Raw genomic sequence first — 11,334 nt, 5'->3', positions numbered from 1 at the left:
TCTACCTGTGATGAACCCATGCTGTTTTCCCTTCAGCATCATTTCCCTAGCTGGGCCTTCACAAAGGCATTCTTTAATGATCTTTTCCAGTGTTTTCCCGAGGATAGAGGTAAGACTGACTGGCCTAAAGTTACCTGGCTCATCCCTCCTCCTCTTCTTAAAAATGGGCACCACGTTGGCCATTTTCCAGTCCTCGGGGACCTGTCCGGAGCACCATGAGTGCTCAAACAGCTGTGCCAATGGCTCAGCTATGATGCTGGCCAATTCCTTCAGCACCCATGGATGGAGGTCATCCGGGCCTGCTGACTTGTACACATCCAGCCCCTCCAAGCACTCCTTCACTATGTCAGCAATAACTGTTGGTGGTCTAGTGCCTCCCAAATATCTATCTATGTTCAAGCTGGGTGAATTGTCTTGGCCAATACTTAGAAATACTGAAGTGAAGAGCTCATTGAAGAGCTCTGCTTTTTCCCTTTGTCTGTCACCAACTGCCCTGATTTGTCTTGCAGGGGCCCTATGCTACTCTGTGCCTTCCTTTTGCTTGCTATGTATCTGTAGAAGGACTTTTTATTGTCTTTGATTGTTGTAGCCAGCCTAAGTTCCAGTCCTGCTTTGGTTTGCCTGACTGATTCCCTGCGATAGCATGCCAGGGAGTTATATTCCTCCTTGGTGGTTGCCCCCTGCTTCCACTACCTATAAATCTCTCTCTGCCCCCAGTTCCCTGTTCAGGCAAGAGGGCATTTTTGTCCCCTTGTCCCCTTTCCTGCAAAATGGAATAGTCTCCTTTTGTGCCCCAAGCATCACTACCTTGAGAAACTGCCAACCCTCCTGGACCCTCACTTGCTTGATGCTCTTAAGTTCAACCACCTCACTAACTAGCCTTTGTGGAAGAAATCAAACTTTGCATTGTGGTTGAATCAGAACTGCCAGAGCCAGCTTTTCTTTATTTAAGGCTATACTGTGATCACAGGGAGAATTCCATACAGCAAGGGGAATCACCCACTTGTCAGTTTCAAAGGATTTCTCAAACTCTCTAAGTTTACAAGCGTATTTATACTTAATACAGAGAAAGAGATAAAAAATACACCTTGGAGAAACAAAACAATAGTAAATTACACAGAAATTTAGGAAGTTTACTTAAACAAACTATCTATGCACAGGGCAAGATATCAAGATAACCTAAGGATAACCCAATGTGTGCAGGATTCCTTATCTCAGAACATTTAACTGAATTAAGTAGTATCAGCCCTTCTGGTCTTTGTCTGTTTTTCTAGGCAAGTAAGCCAATTACTTCTACACCTTCTAAGCTTACTAAAATTGGCCTTTCTGAAGTCTAACACTTCAGCCTTGCTGGTTATTTTTCCTACCCTTCGCTGGATCATGAATTTGACCAAATGATGGCCACTATCTCCCAGGTTACTGTATACTCACAGGTTACTCACGAGATCATCCCCAGTTGCTAAGACAAGGTCCAGCAAGGCATTACCCCAGTGGGAATTGGCACCTCCTAGGTTAGGTGAAGGTCCTGCATGCAGTTTAGGAGCCTATTCAACCAGTTTGATTTGGCTGCTTCCTCTTCCAGCAGATGTCTGGGTAATTTAGGTCTCCCATGATCACCACCTCTCTCACCTGAATGGCCTATGAGAGCTGCCTGGAGAATTCTAGGTCTAGCTCATCATCCTCATGAGGAGGTCTACAGTAGACCCCCACTATGAAGTCCTTTTTTCCTTGGACCCCATGTATCCTAACCCACAATATCTCAGGGTGTTCCTTCTAATGGCAGGGACCATGTGATGGGGGCATGGGATTGTGGGACCAACATGGCAATGAGTGGGGCAAGGTTTAGAGTTGGGTCAGTAGGCCTTCTTATGTCATGGACCATGTGACAGGGCAGGACTTCTGGTTCCATGCTGGCAACACCTCCCTCCCAAAAGAAGTACCTCCATGGTAAGGGGAGGGACTTCTTGTGGCAAAGGTCATGAGTTAGGGGTGGGATGCCTGGTCCCAATATGGCAACCAGGGGGCAGGGCACCAGTCAAGGAGAGGGGCATAGCAGTTTGACAAGGGGTGTACCCTTGTGGCCTTTGACAGTACACCAAAACTCATTAAGCAGCCCTCTGACTGAAATAACTGCCCACCCCTGATGTAATGTCATCCTAAATCAGAACCATAGACTTGACATACTGATTTTAGGGAGGCAAAATGAAATAGTCAAGGGAAAAAATATTGAAATATCAAATAATTTTGTAATTGTTTACAAATGAAATGAAAGACTTAGATATTTCCAAATCCATATATAACCTGGGTGGTGGCCCAATAGTTGTCACCCCTGCCCAATATCAGGGATGGTGTGGTGAGAGTGGAGCAGGGCTTCCAGCCAGCACCAATTTACTTTACAGCCAGCCCCTGCTCCCCCCAGAGCAGCCCATGGTCCCAAGGTCTAACACTTAACCGATGTAACTATTTACACTTTATTTACAAAACAAGAATAATAGGAAAGATTATTTACAAGTGAACTTAAATGCCATAACCAGAACCACAAAACAAACCAGAATGCATTAGTAATCCCTTGACTCAAGAACCACAGGTAGGGTAACTGCCAGCTTTCAGCCACTGCTGAGGTGGTACTACAAGGAAGCAAGGTGATCACTCCCTGCAGCTCCAACAGGCTTCCCAATAAGTGACAGACTGCAACAGGTTAAGCTCTTCTGGTCTGCAGCAATCAAATTGTATCAAACCCCAACCTCTCAAAGAGGGTGAAGGGTGACTCTCTGTGGCAACCAAAAAGGCAAGCAACAAGCAACAGAGTAGGCACCTGCAGCAATCATCATGACCTAAGCACAAAGCTCAGGGACTCCATCCGATGACAATCAGCTGCAGAATAAGGGACAGAACTGAGTCCTATTTAGGGCAGTCAGTTGTAGAGGGTCAGCAGCACAGGCAGCTCCCAGGGGTTGTTGTTTTAAACCCCTGGCCCACTCTGAGTGCGGCCCGCACCCTGAGCTCTCAGGGACCCATGTCCTGGCACTCTGCTGCTCTTTAGGATCCTAGTGTGATGGGCTAACTGGCAGTGACTTAGCAGAGGGGTTTTGAAAGGGGAAAAGATTATTGGAGGACTTGGGATTCCCTTTCCTCACCAATCAAGCCCCAGATACTCACCCTCCATGTCCCCTGATTGGCCCCTTGGGTCACCTGGAGGCGGATAAAAGGGGCAGCCCTGACAGACTGCCAGCGAGCCTATAAACATACCTCCTCAGTCCGTATCAGCTGAGCCAAGAGTGATACCCAGGGGGCCTCACCTGGCACTGCTAGGACCTCAAGGTCCTGGGTGTGTTCCTAAGGCCACTGACCTTCATGGCACACAACTAGAATGGCCTTGAGGAGGGGGTGAAGGCCCACCTGCAACAGTTGTACTGGTGCCTACCCAGCCTCTCCTACTCTGGACATGTCCTCATCTCCAACAACCTGGTGGCAGCGACCGTTTGGCACTGGTGCAGTGTACTTGACTCACCACAGGACCTACTTGAGAGACTCTAATGCCTCCTGGTAGTATTTTCTGGGACGGGTGCCACTGACTCCCATGAGCTATCCTTTATCTACCTGTCACCGAGGGGGGCAAGAGCTTGTTTGACCTGGTGAGCAAGGTGGCCTCCTTCTACCTGCAGCCCTTCAGTGACTTCTCTATGGTTAGGAGCACCTACCCTGGCAACAACTGGTGTTTTGGTTCCTGCAGAGAGTGAGGGCCATCAGCTTTGACCGGGATATCTTCCTGCTGGACTTCATGCTCCTGAACTGGGCATTGCTACCCACCTTCCACCACAGTGTGGTACGAGCCTGGCAAGCCACCTGCCTCCAGCCCTGGGCCAGGTTTCTGCAGTTTCCACAGCTGCTGAGGTAGCCACTGGTGCCTCCAACAACTTCACAGTCACCCTCATCTGGGCATGTTTCCTTTGCCTGAGCCACCTCCTTGACCCAGCTTGGTTGGCCTGGTTGTCACCCAAGGCGCTGACCACCCACCTGGGCATGCATTCCATCCACAGCATGGGCCATCTCCTGCATGACATTTAGGGTGCCCTTCTGCTGAAGGCAGCAACCACCCTGGATGACCATCCCTGGGTGCATCAGGTCCCCCTCACCACAGATGCCCTGAGCAAAGCCTTCCCCCTGCTGCTGGTCACCCTGGCTGTGGATGGCAAGGTGGCTGACAGGCCTGGCACCCTGCTGACACTGTCTGTGCCTCCCAACAGTGACACAGATTGCCCCTTTGCTTCCATGCCATGTAGAAGCCTGTATATGTCTGGGTGGTTCATGTCTATTATATCCAGGTGCTGGCAGGCCACCCAATACACCATGAGGATGGCACCTGGGGCTGCCAAATTTCCACTGGCCCACCTGGCTTGGTGCACATTGTATAAGCTGCCAGCCACCAAGAAGACAATCAGCCTGCAGTGGCAGTTGCTGTATAGCATCCTAACCACAGGCATGTTTGTGTCTTACTTGGATTCAGCTGCCTTAACAACCTGCTCCTCCTTCCCTGAGGGCATTGAGGAAAACCTCTTTCATGCTCTCCTGAACTGTCCCTGTCTGCAGCCACTCTTTGTCACCCTCAAGCCGCTGCTGCGGGTGCTGGGCAAGAGACTTTCAGAGAACACCTATGTATGCTCCTACCCATAATGGGTGGCTGAGCAGGACGCCATCGCCTGGCCAATTTTCTGCTGGGTCAGGTCAAGATAACTGTCCTCAAGAGCCACCACAACAGGCTTGCTGGAATCAGCTCAGACGATGCCCTGCAGCTTTTCAGCCTCCTGGTGCAGACGTGCCTGTCACTGGAGTTTGAGCATGCTGTGCTTTGCTGAGCAATGCCCATCTTTGAGGCACCCTGGACCCTTGAGGGGGCACTGTGCCATGTGGAAGATGGCCATCTTCAATATGCACTCTGATGTCATGACCAGTCTGGGCAACTGGTCAGGCTCGGTAGTAGACTGTGACTCCAAGCTCACGCCACACCCTGGCCTCTCACCAGGCGGCTTTTTTTCTTTTTGTGGGAAGTTGAAGGTTTTGTTACATGCACTAATGGATACAGTAGGGTAGAAATTGTTTGTTTATAGAGGGTTTTGGTCTGTACGACTGTGTGGCCGGTGTCCCAACCTCATAACACAATGTGATGTTATGAATGTAATGGCATGGCACTTTTGGTTTGATAGTGATTTGTTTGTCTTTGCTTTGTGTATTGGATCTGGGTGCTGGAAGGGCCAACTTTTTGTACCCTGAACCCCTGAATAAAGTAGATAAAAAGTCACAAGTCCTTCCTTCCCTCCTTTCTTTATATTCTGGTTTTTGCATTCATCTCCACTTTCATTCTTTTGCAATTCCCATAATTTTTGTGGCTTAGAAAAACGAAGTTAGCAAATCTTTTTACATTCCCATTTACCTTATGGTGTGTTTAAATGGTTTGTAGGAAGCTTGACTGCCTAAACTCATTTTTACTCTATGAGTGACCTTCTATGAGTATTTCAGCCACAGTACAATTATTTCTTTTCAAAACCTGTACTGCATTGATAGAAATGGAAATGGTTTCAACTCAATTCTACTGTAGAATAAGAAGGCAGGAAAGAAGAACTGTATTACTCAGCAAATCCCACTTCCATGAAAAGGCTTATTGAACAACTAGTGAAGTGGAGACTAGGTTAAATAACTCACTGTCAGGTACCAGCTGTCATAAAAGATTAGCCACAGTCACTGAACACATAAAACTGTTAATTTGATTCAGCATTTGTATTCCTTTTTGGTATAAGATTCAAATGTTTCCACTCCAGCTGGCACTGAATGGACAGATTCCCCATTATGAAGCTCTCTGTAATCATTAGAAGGAATGGGGTAACACAGAATATTACTGTATAGCATAGGAGAAATATAGACCCCACAATACACTGCTTGCTATTTGGAGATACTACATGTTGCTATAATATTTACTTGTATTTTTGTCTCAAAAATTAGTTCACAAAAATGAGACTCCATAATAAACATCCTAGTTTAGTGAAACACTCACATTGTATAAACTATATAGATTGTACGCAGCCAGAATTTTATTGTAGGGGCTAATGGACCATACCTCTTAAGATAACAGCCACATTAATCCTAGAATAAGGCAGCTATTTTTCTGAGGAAATCTCTCTTTTTTTTTTCCATGTTTCTTAAGTTTTTCTTTTAAAATAAATTTTACCAGTTGATAGCAACTCAGATCAAATGAAACAATGAATAGGTATTGATCACTCTGAATTCCAACAGGCAACAGAAAGAATAAAGAGTGCCAGGACTTCACAAGAGTACTCAGAGCCTTGAGTTTGAGTACAGTTGCATAGGTATATTCATATGTTGTAAGATGAGGAAGAACTATTAAATCATCTAGTCTTAACCACTGTATAACAAGTGGCAAGGCATTCCATCCATTTTCCTTTACATTGTTTTACACTGATGAAATTGTGGGAAGGATATGAATGTGGCTCTTACCTGTTCTATCAAATATTGCCTATAACACAGACAAAACACCCCCACGCCTGAATGAAATGGCTGCCTTGTTTTTATAAAGGGTATTTTTTAATAAGTATAGGTTTTTGGCCTGTTACTTAACCCAAACCTAAAGGACCAGTAGGGTCTTCTTTCAACCTCTTTGACCTCTCTGGCCAAGGTGTCCTTATCAGAAGATAATTCCCCTACCCAAACATCATTTTCAGGGATGATGAGACATATCAAACTTACCAGGGTGTAATTACTGAGGTGCAGTTCCTAGAGAAGATGATAGTATTTACAATATTTGATTTATTGAGTTTCTGAGGGCTGGATTAAAATTTCCAAGGTGAAAAGCTATTTCCTTTTGTGTAATGAGTCTACCAGTTATCTATCTCCTTCTGATGATTGCATTTCCTTTCATGGAATCTTCCAAAATTCAAGATTTCTGTTTGGAAAACTAATAAATACAGTATCATTTTTAAGGCTTTGTCTTGTGGGTGAAAACTAAGACAGTAATTTCAACCCCATGTCTGCCCTAAGGTGTTGTAATTACACTGTGTTGGAGTAGATTCAATTAACTGAGTCTGCTGGAGCATGCTAATTAGCATCCAGCATCCTTAGCACCTCGTGTATTCAGCATCCCTGAACTTCAAAATGGTAGCGGGGGCACTTTAATTAAATCTCATTGAATGAACTTTAGTTAAAGTGTCCTCACCACCTTTTTGAAACAGGGGATGCTGAATACACATGACACTGTCAGCTCTTTAATTAAAGCGCCTCCTGATAGCTTCTCTAATTAAAGCGGCCTCTCGCCCCCACCTTCAGAGCATATGTAAAGATGTCCTATGATTCTGTGATTCTTTTCAGGACACCGTATTTCTAAATGTCAAAGCTCCAATTGGCAATTTTCTTAGCAGAATAAGCACTTTAAATGCTAAGCAGGTGTAGACTTCCTTTAGGTCTGCCAAGTTGTCAAAACTACAGGCTTTATAAAAACATATATTTTAGGAAGAGAAATTTGAAACTTTTTTTTTAATTTTCTTTTTCTTCCCTGCCTGTAAGAATTGGTATATAGATCAATGATGTTCAGTCACATGGGATCTGGCTAGGTAGGTCACTGTTTTGTCACATCACATTAGCAATCTTCACTAATATGGAGTTCCTTTTGGAGATGATGGCCAGTGGCAACCATTACTTTTTGATTAGAGGCTTCATTTTCATTAGGATAATTATTTATCACATTTTTAATAAGTTTAGGGGCTTTGAGAATGTATATTTTCTTCGGGGTCTTCAGTTGTTTTGACATTCTATGAGACATCCGAGTGTCCTTCCCTTTTTCCTTTTATGAAGTTCATCATGACTCCTCATGACAACTTTCCTAAGTTTACCATTTTAAGAAAAGCATGTTTTCCTATATGACCAAACTAAAAAAAGAAACTTATTGCAGCCCTTATTAATTAACCTATTAACCTTATTAATCCCTCCCTCCCTCAAATTAGTACTTTTCATACATATAAAAGCCATTTATCTCATATATTACATCCTGTGAGACAATTTGGGATAACTCGAATATTTGCTCTATTCCATGGCAAATCATCAGATTTCTGTCTCTGTTTCCTCCCACTGCAATTTAATACAACTTTGATAAGTAAAAAAACTTGAAAAAGTAATTTGTTTTTAAACAGTTTGCGGGACCTTCCATGCCACACTTTATAAACTACACAGTGACCAAGTCAGTGCTTACCAATTATGCAAGAGTGTTTTTGTTGCCCTTCTTTTACCCCTTTATATAATCCTGAGACAATGCTTCCTGCTAAAAGCTTCATCAATGCTTGTTAACTAAAAGGAAGTTCGTATTTAAGAGGAAAAGACTGGAGGAGTGACAGGTTATGTAACACTGGTCTTGGAGTCTCTCCTTTGATAACCATTACCCTTGTCTGAAAAAGAATTAAAAAATTAGCCCATAGTAAATTCTTAATGCTTTAATATTATAAAATGCACTTTTATGCACTTTTACCCCAAACCCATGCACTGATCTTCTTGAAACTTGGCGAGCTTTGTGGCCTCAGTAAGAGATACCACCCCTGCAGTTTTGAGGCCCCCCCCCCCCCGCTGTAACACATAAGCATGTCAGAAGTTTTGCTTTCAGGATTTTGGGGTACAGTTCCCCCCAGGCCCCTGCACCAATCTTCGTGAAGCTTGGCAGGCTTCATCCTTTCTGCAGAGGCTACTACCCCTGAAAATTTTATCTAAATCAGACAAAAAACAACAAAGTTATAGATATTTTATTGTTTCCTCATTATACCCTATGGCCAGATATCTGAGGTGGCTCCGAAGTGTTTCGGGAAGCCAAACGAGGCCAACGCTTTGACCCGGACATGCTGCTTTGGACCCCAAAGCGTCCACAGCTTCTCTGGATCCAAAGCTCTGTGTGAAGCCTCGCACAGCCCTAATGTTTTCCTGTATTAGATATGTGTTATATTTGCTAGTAAAGTTTTGCAAAAGAAATAAAGAAGCATCTATAGTTGTTCTATTTTTTATATAATGCCCTTTTTTATTTTTCTTGAAGGAGAAAATGAAGCTTCTCTCTTTCCTCATTATGCACACACAGAAACATGTCTTAATTGCTGTGGTATCTTTAGTGGGGAAAAGTTACAGTCACAATCTGTTCCTGTCATTATCCTAGGTTTAAAATTTCAGCTACTTGGGCTATTTATTTTTCTAGAACCTATTTTCTCTGGTTATCCACTGCAATACTTTCCAAAGCCCTGAAACAGTAGTTTGCTCAGTCCAGTAAGCATAACACAATAACTTTGTTTGATGATATATCTATAACTTTAGAAGATGAATAATTAAAATGTGTCTATTGCTATTGATCAAAAGTACCGAGAACATAAAAAAAAATTGTGTCATAAAGGTCTATGATGCATTTTCTTCTAGCATTAACTATGTAATGACAATTACATAACACTACAAAGTTTTTAAACCTCCTGGTTACAAGAAGAAAATAAAAATGTCAAAATATTGTAAGGGAAACCTAGTGGAAAGAAAGGTCCTTTTCAGTCTGTTCCTTTGTATCTCCAGTTTGGAAGCTCCACTGAACACATGAATTATTATTAGCTAGAGGGCAGACTGTTTGGTCTTTCATTTAGCTATATAGCAAATCCTATTTGCTACATTTTAGCTCAATTCCACAGGAATCTTTTATATCCAATTATAATTAACACTTTCTAGTATGTTACTTCATCTAATATGGTCAGCCAGAAACATAGTGAGGAACAGAATTTGATCAAAAAGTCATTAGCACACTAGACGTAGGATTTGATACAAAAATATACAGTGATAGATACAAAAATATACAGCAATTAGGCACACAAGTAATCTGACTGAATTCAATAGAATGAGGAGTAGAGTTAGGGGTTCTTTAATATAAGAAAATGTACCTGGCATATAACACTGTTGCAGTCCTGTTTCAGAGAAATTGTTGATTGACATATAGAAGGGTAAGTATCCAAATGTCATAGTCCATTTAGGCTGGTCTAGAGTTTTCTGAGTGTGGTTTTAGTTAAAACTACCATCCTGATGATTTAGTTGTACTGTGCAAAGATTGGTTACATTACTTTTCTCAGCTCAATGGAGAGCAGGGCAAGGGGAAGTCTAATAGAGCAGACCTCATGATAATATTTTGAATGCTTCTCTTACTAGCTCAGTTTTCTGTGCCCTGACCTCTCTTTAATGTTCTGCACAAAAGATGTCCATTTTAAATATATTACTTTAGTGACTGATACAATACACAGTGAAATCAATGAGTGTTCTTCCATAGCCATGAGGTAAGACCCTTAAAACTTGTATCCATTTTAAAACAGGTCATCGGTTTGTCTGTTTTTTTCCACCCACTAGTTAGTACCTCAGGAAATGGCACTACTTCTCAAATAATAGAAAGCCTCCAAGGGTCCTCACCAAATCAGTTGAGGAATTCTTTGAATTTCAAAATCCATGGATATTTAATCAAGACCTAAATAAACCCATTTTAAATATAGTCAGTTTGCCCTGTTTTAAAAAGAAATGCCCATTTCTACCCAACATTAGATGACTTGTGCTGTAGGAGAGGGTTCCAAATATGAGACTTAGCCTCTGTGCAAACACCATTTCAGACAATTCAAATCTTCCATTTTTTATAATGTACTTCTTCTTGAAAGTCCCATAGAACCAGCTGGCAGGCAAAGACACACAAGACACACAATTTATCAGCAGTTCCTTCAAATAGAAAAGCTAATAGAATTAGTAAGTTGAATATGGATGATACATTATTCAAATATGCATAATTTATGCTTTTAATATGAGGACTGCATACACAATATCAACTTACAAAATTATCTATGTGTATGTTGCAGTGCAAAGAAGGATTACTTGGTCATCTTTCATTAGTCGGATATCTTTAGAGAATGTGGTTTATAAACTTAATTATGACACACCTGCGAACAGCATTTATGTAAGTGGAAAAATAATATGATATAAGAGATATATTGTGCCAGCAAGTATGTGACAAATGAATAAGTAATTCCTTTCAGAAATATATTCAATGAAGTGCTTTGGGGGATTAAATGCTGTGTTTTCCTTTGAGGCTGTAGGCAGTAATTGGTTATCTCTAACATTTACTCTATACTATTGTTTTAATTTATGGCAATCTCAATTAAATGACCCAAGATAAGATAAATCTTGTATGCAGAATGAATTTAGCCTGTGCAAATCCTATTTGCTACATCTTAGCTGAATTCCACAGGAATCTTTTATGTTCAATTATAATTAACACTTTCTTGTATG

The 11,334-nt window shown here is 42.1% G+C and overlaps 1 long non-coding RNA gene across 1 annotated transcript; it reads right to left on the bottom strand.

Annotated features, from left to right (window-relative positions):
* Positions 1–386: 386 nt before the first annotated feature.
* Positions 387–10,615, bottom strand: LOC109306177. The gene is made up of 3 exons (XR_002099881.1): positions 10,605–10,615; positions 8,543–8,546; positions 387–472 (listed from the first exon to the last, which is right to left on the bottom strand). It is a non-coding gene; the product is annotated as an uncharacterized LOC109306177 (long non-coding RNA).
* Positions 10,616–11,334: the final 719 nt, after the last annotated feature.

The sequence above is a fragment of the Crocodylus porosus genome, unplaced genomic scaffold, assembly GCF_001723895.1.
Source record: "Crocodylus porosus isolate Cpor-Errol unplaced genomic scaffold, CroPor_comp1, whole genome shotgun sequence".
Lineage (NCBI taxonomy): Eukaryota > Metazoa > Chordata > Crocodylia > Crocodylidae > Crocodylus > Crocodylus porosus.
This window is presented reverse-complemented; position numbering and strand designations above follow the sequence as displayed.